Raw genomic sequence first — 17,332 nt, forward strand, 5'->3', positions numbered from 1 at the left:
GGAGTCATAAGACTAGTTTCTAAAAACTGCCAATTGCCACCCATAAATGCACAAAAAGAAAGTAGTTCTAGTAATGGCATCATTCCACCATTGGATCCACCCTATTTGAGAATGTATACATGGCACCAGATTCTAGACACATAGGATATGAGAGATGGTGGAAGCATGCATTAGCATAGATGAGTTGAGGAAGAATTGCAACTTGACAACTTTCTGGATTGTTGTTTGCCATGAAATGACAAAATAAATGGGATAGTGATCAGATAACATCAGATTTGGTAGGGGAATGATAGGTAAATCATGATCCTTAGAAGAGGAGAAAAAAGACTGAGTAGTAATCATGGCACAATCAAGATGCTTTAAAATGTAGTTAGAGCCAACTCAGAAATTGGAAAAAGTGTCCCAAACCCCACTATGTTGATGGGGGTTAATATTGGGATCAAAAGGGCCCAAATTATTGTGCATCTAGTACCAAGCTTCCCTTTCCCCAGTTGTCCAAAAAAAGGGCAAAATGCCATCTTTGTCAGAGGCCACTTCAACCATATTGAAGTCACCACACATAATCCAAGTAGCTAGAGGCAATTTGTCAGCCAAATAGCCCCACATTTGAGACCTTTCCACCACATCATTAGAAGCATAAACATTAATGACTCCAAATAAATTTTTGTTAATGGAAAGAAACAACCAAATAATTCTATGCATGGGGTCAGAACTATGAAAAATAATAGCAAAATGAAAACGAGGTGATAGGAGAGTAACTACACCACCTCTACTAGCTTTGTGTTGAGAGGAAAACATAAATCCATCCATAAGAGATATTATATTTCCACAATCCATTGAAATTATTGGTCAGATTTCTAGGTTAGATTGTGTTCAATTTTTACCATCCAAAAATCAATCTAATCGAGAAATCAGACCAATAATAATATAATCCAACCAAATGACATGACATGTAGAAGAAAGCAAGAAACCAGAAATCTTAACTTCTTGCATGCAGAGAAAATCTAAATTACCGAGTCTATGATGGTTGTCCAGGACATAGTACTTTATGGAGAGGTTTGTAAGACCTTGTACATTCCATGAAAGAAAATTCATGTAAATTCTTACATATCTTCCTCCTCAAGAGAGGAGTAGCTATTCATAAAAAAAAATAGAAACTTGGTTAAAGTCAGAAGGAAAAACTTTTGGACTGATGTTTCACCTCTAGTTTCTCAACATGTCCAGGAGGACTATGAGAACATCATGCATTCTAAGGTACAATGGAAGAAGTAGAAAGAGGGGTTTGAACCATAGTTGAGGCATTAGCCATGGCAGCCACCTCAATCCCCTGAGAGCTAATAGTGTTTGAAACTTGTGAACCCCTTGGGTTGGGTTTCAAAGAAATTGCTTGTGTCCCAAAGCTAGCTATTTTGTGCTCATGTTGAAATAGGAGGAACCACAACCACCACTGCATATGACTATTCAGGAACCAATGGAGTCAAGGGAATGTTGCCCTTGCACCCCATATTAATCCATTCTTCTTTTCTCCCTTTAGTTGGCTTGGTAGGAGCTTTTTTAGGTGGGGGTTTAACTATAGGCATAGCCAAAGGAATATCACTAATCTTGTGTTCCATTTATTGCCACCTATAATAGGTGTTGGGGAGTTTCATATATAGCACCTTCTGACAGAAGGTCTGAGCCTCAACCTAGATTTTCATAGAATTTTTAAGATCCTTGGAAAGATCAACTTCGATGCAAACGTGTCTCTAAGGGCGAGCACTAAAACAATTTTCATGTTCGTTTGTGATGACTTTGCTAAGAGTATTGGAAATGGACTCAATAAAAGGCCAATATGACAAGGGTAAACCTTGGAACTCAACCCACGCAAGATCCTTAAGCCTTTTGTCATCAGAGATAGTGAAGTCACATGACCATTTTTGAAAAACAAGTAGGGAAGCAGGCACAAACTAAGGACCATTGTTAAAAACCACATCTCCTTGTGATAGGTTGGTGAAGTGAAATAAAAAAATCCTTTGTTAAGGTTTTGCATAGTTTCAAGGTAGGCTCCATTCATGGAGCATAACTTTTGGAGGAGTTCTAACCACAAAATACCCTATTAAGGTGTGTTTTTCTAACCAATCACAAGCAGCATCAAATTCTTGTAAAGGAAGGATAGTATGAAGGTTACCTTGTGAAAAACCTTTAGGAAAAACTTGCCAGGGTATTTGTTCTGAGGAGGCATCATGGCAATTTCAAGCAGCAGCATGAACACCAATAACAACTAAGTCACCACTGGTCAGGGCCATTATAACCTAGCCTACAAGCTCCCATATTAAATGTGGTGTGAAAAGTGGAAACAACAGAAGGAAAGCTCAGATAGAGAATCGTACGAAAGAAAATGAAAAGTTTACCAATGTTACCTTTTTTAATAGCCAGCAATTTATTAGTTTTATTTTTCATGTACAAAGAAATTGATCAAGTCTAAGTCAAGGGAATGCTAGGGCAAGAGAAGGCATCACAACTTCATCAAAATTTTCAGCCATCCCATCTCAATCTCTAGTTATATCCATAGCTCTAGAAACATTAAAATGAATGAAATCACTAAAATAAGAATATCTCAGTATTATCTAGAAAGAAGAAAATATATTTTGCCTCAGACGCATTGCAAGTGTGTTATTCAGATATTTTTGTGAGAGAGTTAATTAAATTAATTGCAGAGAGAGAGAGAGAGAGATTATTTTCCTTCTTTTCAAAACATATTCTCTCTCCTCGTACTACCTCCCTCTACGTACTAAAACTTCTAGAAAGAGGTTTGAGTTTTGATTGTTTTTTCTTAGACAAACTTTCTCTCTTCATGTAATGAAATTATCTCTCTATGTACTCAAACTTTTTCCCTAATTTTAACCCAAACTTTCCAAATAAAACTCCAACTTTAAAACAACCACCGACTCGAAATAAAGTTCACAAGTATAATTTGAAAGACTAATTTTATCTATTGGGAAGGCCATCCTCAAAAATTAAATAGGTATCATTTGGCACTCACAAGTTAGTCATGATGAGTTCGGAGGTGATGTGACTTCAATTAATTATCAATGTGTATTCCCACTGATGCTTCGAATTTCATAGTAGTTTGACAGGAAAGTGAAAGCATTCAAAATGTTTCCCCAAAAGTCATCTGAAATTGCATAATTAAACTAATATATTTACCAATAGATCTAAAAGCAACAATTGGAGTAGTAAGATCCCAATTATCAGTCTTTGATAGCTTGATTTCATATCCAACTCGTATGAAATAGTTGGCTGCTTATCAAGAAGCACATAGAGTCATTGTAGAGTTGGCCATGAAGGCCAATTTTTATAAAACGTCTCATGAGATACAGTAAATGATCAGGGCAACCATGGCAGCTACGGTAGAAAAATTGCCTGATAAAGTTGGAGGATTTGGGTCTTCAAATAAAGAATAAAAATCATGATAGCTCAGGAAACTATTTATTTTTCTTATAGAAGAAGAAATTGCTTTATTTTTGTTAGTTTCACTCCAATGCAACATTGGTCTTTAAAATTTAAAATCCTCAAAAGGTTCTTGCACTTTTCCTAAATGAACATCTAGGGAGAAATTTTAAATCCTACATTGATTTTTCATAAACTTTTAGTTAATAAGAAAATTTCATCTTTTGAGGTGAATTCATAAAATCTATGTAAAGTGGAAACTTGCTTATTTCTCTAGCCATAATGCAACTACATTTATCTTAATATTTGTCCATCTCAGTTGGGTGGTCTATGGAAGACTTGCACAGGGTAAAGAGAAGACAAACCAATGATATATTATTTCATTTCATAATGGACATGCATATGAAGGGAACTATTCAAGAGTGTGCAAGCCACTAATGTAGTAAGTGATCACTTGAAATAGTAAATCACTACCAAGTGACACCTAAAATCCATGCACACTAAATGGACAGGGTGACTTATCATGCGTATTCTACAAAACTCCGATTAATTTTGGATCTTCTATTCACAAGGGATTGTGCAGAAATTGTGCATATATGTAGAATGATAGTGATGTCCACCAAGAGAATGCCTACAACATGACAATTTTCACTAAGACCTTAGACAAATCAAATAACAGCGATGAAGAGGTAGTGGAGGAAGAAATAGATAGTAAGAATGATAAGAATTTGCCCTAGACATATAATATGGTTGATTGGTTTAAGACAAAGCTTATAAGTGCCCTCCAACTCGCAAGCCAAGTGAGAAATAAAAATTGCACATTTTTTTTTGTTTTAATATCATTCAGTGCGATCATTTGAAAGCATGGATGTGCTTATAAGATGAGCGTGGAAAAATTAGGAAACATACCTAGCAAGGGAACTGTTTGACATAATATGTGTGGCATGACACCAGAACCATCAAGAAATATGATGGAGGCATAAGAAAATGACAATGCACATTGTGTACTCAAGCGTAATACACCAATCACCATCCTTGTTCCATATCCTAGCATACCATTCTCTCAAAGTTGGTGGTGAGTAGTTTAGAAGAAATCATGGGGGCTGTTAGAAATATTAATTTCTACTCAGAATTAAATGTTTTATATTATTAGGTTTAGGTTTAGGGTGTGTCAACTGAAGCATTTTCTGGAAGTTTGAGTTGGCTGTAGTATTTTCTAGAAATATGTAGATATTTTGTCTTATTGGCTAATGGTAGATTTCTCTAGAAAATTATACAATTCTTTATAAAAAGACACTATGTATTCATTTGAGTAGTGAATGAAATATAATATATTTTTAAAGTGCCTCTGCCCACCTATCAGATTGGTATCAGATCCCAAGGTTAAATATTATGGAAAGATAAAGATTTCAGAGCATAAGGATAAAAGTCATGGAGATTTGAAGACTACAAGGTCAATGGCTGGAAAATGTTGGTGAGATTTGTGCTTCTATGAAGCTTTGTTAAATTTTGTGCTGTGAAGTTAAGATAGCAAATGGAAATGTAGATAAGGCTGAAAATGAATGGTTATTTAAAGTTATAATTCTATGAAGAGGCAAATGCTTGGCTTGATTTGTTTTAGACGTGTTATTATACTAGTTTGCAGAAAATTAATGAAAGAAGTTTCATGTGTTAATTGTTGAAAGGGGTAAATATTTATTTGTGACAAAAGATTTGATGAAGTTCAAAAAAAAAAATTGAAAGGATAGAATAGTGAGTTGTTGAAAAGGGATAAAGTGTGTTTAATCTCTTTTATTTCAATCGGAAAAGCTGCTAGAGTTAAAAAAGAGAAGACAAATAAGTTGGAAGAAGAATTAGTGATGGCGAAGAAAAAACTTGCAAGATTATTGTGTGAAAAAGATATTTTGCAAAAGGAATCGGAAAAAGTAAGAAATGAAATGGGAGAAGAAAAGTCTAATTGTTAAATGAAATTAGTGTCCATATAGAGGTAATTGAAGAGCCAGGGGACATGTTAAAATTTGTGCAAGAAGTACATAATTGGTAGGTGAAGGATGTTGAGAAAAAGATCAAAGTTTTAGAAGAAAATGTGAAAAAATTGGAAGAGAAAAATAATATGTTAAAGTTGGAATTATCTACTTTGAAACAAGAGAAAGAATGTCTGAATGTGAAACCATTTGTATGTGATGAAACAAATGATTTGAGTTATTATGAGATTAAGAAATGTGATTTTGCTGAAATTGTTTGCAACAAGGAGTGTAATGATGAACATGAAATTTGTATTGATAGAACTTCTAGCTATGAAAATATTGGTTTGAAGATTATGGAAAGAATAGGTTTCAAAGGTAAAGGCTTGGGAAAGGATGAACAAGGATTAGGGAATCTAATTGAGACTATAGTTAGGCCAAAATATGTAGGTCTTGGATATGATGGAGGCAGTCGAAAGATGAATAAAGGTTTAAGAGAATCAATTGAAAGCATAAAGATTGTGCAATGTTTACACTGTAACATGAAAGGGCATACAAAGGATAGATTTTGGGATTAAATCCATGTAATATTTGTTTCTTGAAAAATCATTGTGATAAGACATGTTAGAATAGAGATTGCAAAAATGATCCAATAAAAGGTTGTATAAAATGGATTGTGGATGGAGCCATGGATTGAATTGGCAAAAAATTGTAGGAATGATCAAAGGTTTATTTAGGTACAAATGTTCAAGTATAAGAAGAAATGCATCAGCATTGGGAAATTGATTAGAGCAAGGCATCAAGAGGCAAAAGCTTCTTATTGAATCCTATCATTGGCATTTGTGATAGATGAAGCAAAATTATTAGTGGATCCTATGAAAAGAGGAAACCATTAGTAGCCAATTGCAGACAAATTTTTTTTCTAGAAATTAAAGGCCATAACTTTGGAAGACATTACTTGTACATTAACAGATATGAATATTACATGGCACATTGCAATTTGTATGAGACAAAATTTGAGAGAAGAAATTAGGGGTGAGTGTTAGAAATATTAATTTCTACTAGGAATTAAATGTTTCTAGATTATTAGGTTTAGGTTTAGGGTGTGGTGGCTGAAGTATTTTCCAGAAGTTTGAGTTGGTTGTAGTATTTTCTAGAAATATGTAGATATTTTATCTTGTTGGCCAATGCTATATTTCTCTAGAATATTGTACACTTTCCTATAAAAAGACACTATGTACTCATTTGAAATCACGATGAATGAAATATAATATTTTTTTATTGTGTCATAGCACATAGTGTTTGGTGTTTTGTATTTACCTATGCCTCTACCCATCCATTAGGAGAGATCTTATGAGTCAAAACTCATTTGTCATTCCCAATGTAGTTTGCAAGATATTGATAGAGAAGATATTACTTCATCGTGGTGTTGGAGCACTGAAGAACATAGAACCAACAATTACAGTTATTTGATTTCATCTTAATGTCTCTTAAACGTGAGAAGCAATGAAATGAGGAATGGTGTTTCTAGATTGGTGCTAGATGAAGCATTATAAAGATTTATGAAAGTGTCCCTTGACACAAACTTGATACATGATGGAGGCTACTATTAGTTAAAGCGAACATGCTAATTGTTGGACAAAAATACTTATGTTTGGAGATACAATTATATTGAGAAAAGAAGGTCGGTGATACTCTTGTAGATGATCTTTGTCATTTAACACAAGTTGAATGTAGTGAATCACAAACATATCATGACTTCCTTCAGAAGTCATCTTGATTGGTTAAGTGATGGTGAAATATTCATAACACTTATAAATTGGTCATAGAAAGTGAAAATTTTCAAAGGTATCTGAAGAAATTGGAGGAAAGATCAGCTAGTCAATCATGAAATATAAATATCAAAGGCCTAATTCTACTCATTCTCCCATATGATGCACATAGACGAAGTTTGACATGGTGTAGCATATCAAAGAGATCATTGAAGATGTTGGACTTGAAGCCATGTTAATTGAAATTGATGGTGGTAGTGGGCAACCATGTCATGTGACCCTCAATAGAATATAAGAGAAATGATATTAGTAGCCAACTATTTGACATAATGCTTCAAGAGGGGAGAGTACCTTGAATAGCTCAGCATAGTGTAGTAATTTTGGCGAGACATGTTTAATAAATATAACATTGGCATGTGTCCATTATTCATCTAATGATTGTGAGATAAATATAGTTTTGGCAAGGTACACTTTGAATGAAGAAATGGAGGTTATAGCTTGCTAAATGAAATTCTAATAAGCAAAGTCAAGATTAGTTTACATTGTAAAGAGACATATGTCACTTATTGTAAACAAAGTTAGGATGTTGTGCTTTATTTTGTAAAAGGTTGGAATTGGTTGTGAAATGCATTCCCAATGTTAGAATCCTAACTTTTTATGTAGTTACAAAACTGAAAGATTGGTTACACTAGAATAGCCATAAATTCATAAATCTCAATGTAACAAGTAACTTTTTGGACTTTGAGACAACAAACACTTATGTTTTGATAACAAGGCAATTTTTGGAAAGTGCATACAATTTTTGTTCCTATTATCAGTCATTTCTTATGTTCTTGGTGCTAAGAAATAAAGAAAGTACACTTTGTGTTCTCTCTTTCTATGTATCTAAAATAATGAAATATTGATTCTTTCTTTGTAATGAGTGCTTTCATGGTATTTTGCAAATGCTCATGAATTATCAAATCAACATAGTGTCAGTGATAGCTCTCAAGCGTAGTTCTTGATTTTTTTCATTAACAGTTTACATTAATTTTATGGAAACATTGAAGTCCTATGGTGCATTCACTATCAATGGTTTCCTTCTTATATTCTAAGTTCTAAACATCTTTACTGAAAAATCAAAATAATTTATCTTATGAGGGAGTTGCCCCTCTAAATGCAGAGGAAGGTCAGATATCAAGGGCCTAGCCAACTATTGGAGAAATCGATTTGCCACACACTCCATTGAGCTAAATTGTGTATTTTCTAAGTGACAAATCTATTTAGCACTAGATTTTTGGTGACTCTACGAGGGATTTGAACAAGAAATACTAATCAATCGCTTGTAATGAAGTAAGATGGTATTGCCACATGAGAATGTGTTTCTATTTCTACAACCGAATCTTGGCTTTATGAACATCCAAGAAGATATTATATTAGATTTGAACACTCTAGCCTAGAGGTATAGACAAAAGGCCCAATAGTACCATCAAGTGAACCGAGATCTAGGAGAAGAAGAAGAATTTGGTGAAATCTTGTGAAGAGCTACTATTGGTCAAAACATTGTGCTGATCAAAAGAATAGTTGCTATTCCAAGAAGAAATAGGCAAAATCTTGGTCATATCCATGATCAAGTGAACAATAAACAGTAACATGGTTGATAAAAGGTACCTTCCCTAGAATGAATTTTGGCAACTCTATTTTAGAGATTGATTATCGATGACTCTATTTGAAGGTGGAAATTTAGATTCATGGTTTGGTATGAGGGAAAGGTTGAGAGTGACAGTGATGATGAATACTTTTCATATCCCAAGAAATAGATTCTTGATGAGCCTCTTCAAGTTGAATTCTTGAAGAATTTTTATGGTAGCAGAAGGCTCTAGATCCTAAAATGGTTCATCCGCACTTAATTTAGGTTTTGCAACAAATAAAAGAAGAAGATGGAAAGGATTATGGTTTTCTTTTTCATGATCAAGAATCCTTCTTGGAGAAAGATTCAGCATATAAAGATAAAGAAGGCCTCACTGAACAAAGTGCTTCATCTAAATCAGCAATGAGGAATACTAAAAATCTCTCTCATGTACTTGTCTCTCAACAAAATTAGATTTTTATTTATTCTAAGTAGGTTAGCTTCTTGAAGAGTTTCTTTGGTGGATAGAAACTAGATCTAGAAAAGATCCATCCATATTTGGTCCAAACCTTGCAAAAGATAGATGAAGAAGATGGTAAGGATAATCACTTTTTCTCTCATAAACCAAAATCATTTTCCAAAAGAAATTCCACCTGTAATTAGAAGGAAGACCTTGATTAGAAAAATAGTTCATATGAATCAAGGATGGATAATGGTGGTCAGAAAAATAGCCCGACGCCTACCCCTCTTGCTCATCAAAATCACACTTTCATTGATCCCAATTAGGTTAAGTTTTTAAAAAGCTTCTATGGAAATGCATAGCTATATCCTAACAAAGCACATCCTTCTTTACTTCAAACACTACAAGAACTTGAGAAAGAAGACCCCCGATACTTTCTTGATGAGAGAACATCACCCGATCCAAATGTCTCATCAAAATCTTCATGCATGAAAGAAGATGGGGATTCTACGTTTAATCAAAGAGATGGTGTCTATAGAAGAAGAAGGGTCTAGTAATGTATCAAGGCATCATTGTCAAAATTTCTGAACCCAAGAATTACTATTTAATCATCTCGATTCTAATGGAAAAGAAAAAGAAATATCAAAATCTCAAGAAACTATGCAAAATATGGTTCAAGATGAGGGAAATGCAGATCAAGGTGAATTTCATACTTCTTTTATTCCTAGTTTGTGACTCAATTCTTCAGATAATGACTACCTATGTGGACAAGATCTTCCTGTTCATCCTTCTATGATCATTCAAGTTGATGAATCTATAAACAACATTAATACTTTAGATGTTCTGATACAATCTGACACCACTACCATTGATGGAGATAAAAGCAAAAATGAACCTCTACAAATATCTACTTTCTGTGGGGAAATGGAGATCTTTACATTTGATGGCATTGATGAACTTGTGATTAAAAGATCAGTTGATGAAAAAGCTAAAGTCAGCTTCAAGGGGAAGAAGATGAATCATCTGGCCTTTATTCTTTATCGTGCATGCAACAAGAATATTAAACTTTTATATTTGATAAAAGATGTCATGGAGAAGACTCAATGATTCAAAAATACATAGATATCATTGAACATATGAAAGCTATATGGATATGATGACAAGTCCCTTTGATCCAATGGAAGTGCAATCAAAATCCTATGGATCATTCAAAGGTCAAAGAAATCCTCTTTTTGAGCCTTCTCATCAAATAGAAAATCCTCTATCAAAGATCTTTTATGAGAAGAATAACCATGATAAAAGAAGTGATGATTCAGTAGGGAATCTTATGGAGGAATTTGATGAAGGAAACTCTTCAAATGTATTTACTCCAAGCTTATGCTCAAAATCCTTGAATGATAATTTCCTCTATGAAGAAAATGTTTACTTTAACCCTTTATTCTTAGATGGAGGCATTTCAATTGATGATTCTCAAGTTGCTATTCAAAGACAAGGTTCAATGGCTATAAGTCCATAGGTTGCTTCACATCATAGATTGTATCAAAGCAATCCAATATGAAGTTTGGTATCTCCTAGCATTAACCATTAGAAGACCCTTTTGATAAAGAATTTTGATATTTATGGGATGAAAATTAAAGTTATGGCCTGTAATGTTGAAGATTGTATCAATGTAACTCAAAAGTGCCTAAAAATTCAAGATGATCTTGTGAAGATGAAGAAGAAGAAATGGTTCATAGGAAGATTCAATCTAACACAAATATACATCTAAGTTGGAATGAGTTTATAGAAGATTCAACCATAATCATGCTCATGGAAAAGAAAGAATACCTAGTGTCTGAAATGAATTCAAGGCTTCATGATGACCAATCACTAGAAATTCAACTAGAGGGCTTGCCAAGTAGAGGAGAAGATTAGAGATGCATTCAGAAACTTGAGATTCTAATTCTACAATTATTTCAAAATGAAGTCATTCATGACATGCATCATGAGGGAGAATTGAATCCAAAGTTAAAGATTTTTAATGAGAAATGGTTGTGTGGATACATTCCCTTGTCCAAAATAATGGAGCATGTTAGGAATCAAAAATTTGAAATCCAAGGGGCAGAGCTACATTTGAGTTCACGAGTAATGGAGGATTGCTTCCTATTAAAGAACCATGGCATATACTTTTCCCAACCAGTCAATCAGTTTGCATGAATCATTTGGAGCTAGAGCTATCAGAGGTAGGGGTTCCTGCCTTGTACATAGTCTAGTTTGGAGTTTTTTTTGTGTCTTTCCCTCCCTTTTGTTTGGTTTGTATTCTCAATTTTGGTGTGCTCGGTCCCTTTTCATGTATTTTTTCCTCTTTTCGAGTGACGCTATAGCCCTTTTGATAAAGCACTACTATTTCTTAACCCTAGGTTCATTCAGCATCCTGCACAGTCCTTGTCCCCAAAAAGAGGCAGTTGTTACCTGAACATTTTTGTGAGAGAGTTAATTAAATTAATTGTGGAGAGATGGTGACAAAGAGAGATTATTTCCATCTTTTCAAAATATATTCTCTCTCCCCGTACTACCTCCTTCTACATACTAAAACTATTAGAAAGAGGTTTGAGTTTGGATTGCTTTCTCTTACACAAACTTTCTCTCTCCGCATACTCAAATTATCTCTCTCTACATACTCAAACATTTTACCCTAATTTTAACCTGAACTTTCCAACCCAAACTCCAAATTTAAAACAAACACTGGCTCGAAATAAAGTTCACAGGTATAATCTGAAAGACTGATTTTATCTATAGGTAAGGCCATCCTCACAAATTATATAGGTATCGTTTGGCACTCACAGGTCAGTCATGAAGAGTTTGGAAGTGACGTGACTTCAATTCATTATCAATATGTATTTCCGCCCATGCTTGGAATTTTACATTAGTTTGACAGGAAAGTGAAAGCATTCAAAATGTTTACCAGAAAGTAGTCTGAAATTGCATAACCAAACTAATCTATTTACCAATAGATCTAAAAGCAGCAATCGGAGCACTAAGAGCCCAATTATCAGTCTTTGACAGCTTAATTTTATATCCAACTCATACAAAACAATTGGTTGCTTATCCAGAAGTGCAGAGACCCATTGTGGAGTTTTCCATAAAGGCCAATTTTTATAAAATGTCTCATGAGATACAGTAAATGACCAGGGCAACCATGGCAGTTGTGGCAGCGAAATTGCGTGATAAAGTTGGAGGATCCGGGTCTTCAAACAAAGAATAAAAATTACGATAGCAAGAAAACTATTTCTTTTGCTTATAGAAGAAGCATTGGCACTATTTTTGTTAGTTTTGCTCCATTGCAACATTGGTCTTAAAAATTTAAAATCCCCAAAAGGTTCTTGCACTTTTCCTAAATGAACATAATCTTGCATCGATTTTTCATAAACTTTCAGTTAATAAGTAAATTTCATCTTTTGAGGTGAATATATAAAATCCATGTAAAGTGGGATGTTGCTTATTGCTCCAGCCATAATGCAACTGCATGTATCTTAATATTCGTCCATCTCTGTTGGGCAATCTAAGGAAGACTTGCATAGGGTCAAGAGAAGACAAACCAATAAAATATTATTGTACTTCATAATGGACGTACATATGCAAGGAACTATTGAAGAGTGTGCAAGCTGCTGATGTAGTAAGTGATCACTTGAAACACTAAATCACTACCGAGTGACACCTTGAACACCCCGACACTAAATGGAGAGGGTGACTTATCATGTGTATTCTGCAAAATGCCCATTAGTTTTGGATCTTCTATTCACAATGGATTGTGCAGAAATTGTGCACCTACGCACAATGATAGTGATGTGCACCAATAGAATGCCTACGAAATGACAACTTGTTCTAAGATCTCAGACGAATCAAATAACGGTGATGAAGAGGCAGTGGAGGAAGAAGCAGATAGTGAGACTGATAAGAATTCGCCCTAGACATATAATAATGTTAATTAGTCTGAGACCAAAGCTTATGAATGCCCTCCAACCCGTGAGCCAAGTGGGAACTAAAAATTGTACAATTTTTTTTGTTTTAATATAATTCAATGAGATCTTTTCAAAGCATGGATGTGCTTATAAGATGAGCATGGAAAAATTGGGAAACATAGGAAGCAAGTGAGCTGTTTTACATAATATGCGTGGCACAACATCCAAACTGTTAAGAAATATGATGGAGGCATAAGAAAATGACAATGCACATTGGGTACTCAAGTGAGGTTAATACACCAATCACCACCATTGTTACATATCCTGGTGTACCATTCTCTCAAATTCAGTGGTAAGCAATTTAGAAGAAATCACGGGGAAGATCTTATGAGTCAAAACTCATTTGTCATTCCCAATGTACTCTACAAGATATTGATATAGCATATATTACTGCATGGTGGTGTTGGAGCACTGAAGAACATAGAGCCAACAATTATAGTTATTTCATTTCACCTTAATGTCTCCTAAATGCGAGAAGCAATGAAATGAGAAATGGTGTGTCTAGATTGGTGCCAGAAGAAGCATTATAAAGATCTATGAAACTGTCCCTTGACACACACTTGATACATGACAGAGGCTTCTATTAGTCAAAGCTAACATGCTTATTGTTGGAAAAAAATACTTATCTTCGGAGATACAATTACATCAGGAAAAGGAGGTTGGTGATACTCTTGTGGATGATATTTGTCATATTACACAAGCTCAAAGTAGTGAATCACAGACATATTATGACTTCCTTTAGAAGTCATCTTGACTGGTTAAGTGATGGTGGGATATTCATACCACTTATAAATTGGTCATAGAAAGTGTAGAATTCCAAAGGCATCTAAAAAATTGGAGGAAAGATCATCTAGTTAATCATAAAATATAAATATCAAAGGCCTAATTATGCTAGTTCTCCCATATAGTGCACATAGATGAAGTTTGACATGGTGAAGCATATCAGAGAGATCATTAAAGATGCTAGACTTGAAGCCATGTTAATTGAAATTGATGGTGGTGGTAGGCAACCATCTCATGTGACCTTTGATAGAATATAAGAGAAATGATATAGCTAGCCAACTATTTGAGATAATGCTTCAAGAGGGGAGAGTACCTTGAATAGCTTAGCAGAGCGCGGTAATTTTGGTCAGAGGTGTTTAATAGACATAACATTGGCATGTGTTCATTAGTCATCTAATGATTGTGAGATATATATAGTTTTGGCAAGATACACTTTGAATGGAGAAATGGAGGTTATGGCCTGCTAAATGAATTTCTAAGAACCAAAGTTAGGATTAGTTTACGTTGTAAGGAGACATGTGTGACTTACTGTAAACAAAATTAGGATGTTGTGCTTTACTTTGTAAAAGGTTTGAATTGGTTGTGAAATACATTCCCAATGTCAAAATCCTAACTTTTTAGGTAGTTATGAACCCGAAAGATTGGTTAGGCTAGAATAGCTACAAATTCATAAATCTCAATGTAATAAGAGACTTTTTGGACTTTGCGACAAGGAACACTTATGTTTTGATAACAAGACAATATTTGGAAAGTGCATACAATTGTTGTTCTTAGAATTAGTCATTTCATATGTTCTCGGTGCTAAGAAATAAAGAAAGGACACTTTGCATTCTCTCTTTCTACGTATCTTAAATGTTGAAATATTGATTCTTTCTTTGTAATGAGTGTTTTCACAATATTTTGCAAATGCTCATGAATTATCAAATCAACATGCTATCAGTGATAGCTCTCCAATGTAGTTCTTGATTGTTTTCATTAACAATTTACATTGATTTTATGAAAACATTGAAGTCATGTGGTGCATTCGCTATCAATCGTTTCTTTTTTATATTCTAAGTTCTAATCATCTTTATTGAAAAATTAAAAAAACTTATCTTACGAGCGAGTTGCCCCTCTAAATGCAAAAGAAGGCTGGATATCAAGGGCCTATCCAACTGTTGGAGATATCGATTTTCCACACACTCCATTGAGCCAAATAGTGTATTTTCTAAGAGACAAATCTGTTTACCAACATAGTGTAAGCATCAAAGAGTATGGCACTATGTCAATTAGCTTTGAACTATTAGAAGGAGGCAAATGAGAAAGCTCAAGGAAATCTAGTAGAGAAAGAAAATCAATTAACGGTCTGTAATATTTGGAGAGATATTCAGGGCGTCAACAATTGGAATGGCATGCTCGATCCCGTTAACTCAATTTTCAAAGCAGAGATACTAAGATATGGTGTTTTTGCACAGCAGTGCTATGATTCTTTTGACAACTGTCACTCCTCCACATACTATGGGGATTGTAAGCGCAGCAAAATCTCTCTCCCACAAAGACTGAGTTTGCTAACCTGTGGGCGTAGATATGAAGTTACAAAATACATATATGCAAATACGAGTCTTTAGGACTTCATTTTTGGGCAGGAATCAAGTGAAGGCGTGGCCTGGATTGGTTATATTGCGGTTTGCACTGACCCAGTTGAGATAAAGAGATTGGGAAGATGTGACATAGTTGTTGCATGAGGAGGCACTCAAACTCCTTTTGAATGGATGCAAAATCTGAGAGAGATATTGGATCCTATAATGACATCAAGGGCTACGACGTGCTCCAACATCGAAACCATTTCAAATCCAGATGTGAGGATTGAGAAGGGACTTCTCAGTTGCTATACTTCCACCGACGACAACTCAGTAAGATGCAGGCTTAGTGCAAGGGGAATCGTAATGTGTGAGATAACCAGATTGGTGAAGGAATAAAAAGAGAAAGGAGAAGAAGAATTGAGCATAACATGTACTGGGCATAGCTTGGGAACTGCACTGCAACTTGGAGCGCATATGATATCAAAGAAACCATGGTGAATGAATATGGTTTCACCTCAATTCCTATAACAGTGTTTTCCTTCGTGTCTCCTCGCGTAGGGAACTTGTCATTTGCCCAACATATGGAGGAGATTGGCGTCAGAGTGCTGCGTGTGGTAAACAAAGGAGACTTGGCTCCGAAAATCCCTGGGATGTTTTTCAACGAAAACTTGGGATGGTTGACAAGGATTTTGCACTGGCTTCCATGGGCGTATGTTCATGTGGGAGTTGAGATCAGTTTAGACAGCAGCAGGTCACCTTTCCTAAAGCACACGCTCAACCCTGCAAATTTCCACAACTTGGAGGTTTATTTGCATGCACTCGATGGCTTTCATGGAAATAACGAATTTCCCTTCAAGTCCTCCGGAAGAGATTCGGCTCTGGTAAACAAATGCTCCGACTTATTGATTGAAAGCCAACGGATCCTTCCTAACTGGTGGGCAAAGAGAAATAAAGAAGTGGTGAGACGCATAGATGGTATGTTGGTCTACTCTCCTACCACTCCCACTCCAGTTCCTCTTCGGCAGGTTCCCATCTGATGCATTCTATTCCACTTCATTGCTGTTTTTTTTCACCCTTTGCTTCTATTCTACCACTTGCATCTTTTTTAATTTTTTTAATGAGTACTTCTTTTTCTAATAATTAAAACATTATCAATAACTCATAACTTTATGAGCTAAGGGCCCGTTTCACAAGCGGAATAGACTGGAATAGGCATCTTTTTATTCTTGAAATCTTTGTATTCTCCATTTGGGTGCAGCAGGTAGGAATTAGGAATAGGCATACAATAGGAATATGCATCCCATTTTATGCCAAAAAAGAGAGTATTTCAAGGAATTGGAATACTTATTCCTATTCCACCAAATACTTTGATAAAAACTAAAAAATTTCAGATCCGTCAAAAATCTGCCCGCTCATTTTTTTGGGTGCTCAAAATAGAACTGCTGTAGCTCATTTCTTGCACAACTTCTCTAGTTTGGAGGTAGCAATTTGTTCTCTCGGGTTTGGAGGTAGGGATTTTTTTCTCTGTAGTTTTATATTGTTCCTTATCTTTGGATTTGTTCCTTATTAGCTTGTGTTCAGTTTCTTTCTCCATACAAGTGCATAGATTAGATGGAACAGCTAGGTTAGAGCAGATGTGCGGTTTTTGGTTTGTTAAAATGTGACAGGATTTGATTTTGAAATAGGATTAAATTGCAGTTGGCGAGTTACTTGGTTGTTTTTCTGTTATTTTGCTGTTGTGGCACCAGACTT

General features: G+C 35.0%; 1 pseudogene; it reads left to right on the plus strand.

Moving 5' to 3' along the window:
* The first annotated feature begins 15,271 nt into the window (after window positions 1–15,271).
* Window positions 15,272–16,617, plus strand: LOC149537587 (phospholipase A1-Igamma2, chloroplastic pseudogene; annotated as a pseudogene).
* Window positions 16,618–17,332: the final 715 nt, after the last annotated feature.

Source organism: Cupressus sempervirens, chromosome 9 (genome assembly GCF_028749045.1).
Source record: "Cupressus sempervirens isolate cs-2001-9-10 chromosome 9, ASM2874904v1, whole genome shotgun sequence".
Taxonomy (NCBI): Eukaryota; Viridiplantae; Streptophyta; class Pinopsida; order Cupressales; family Cupressaceae; genus Cupressus; species Cupressus sempervirens.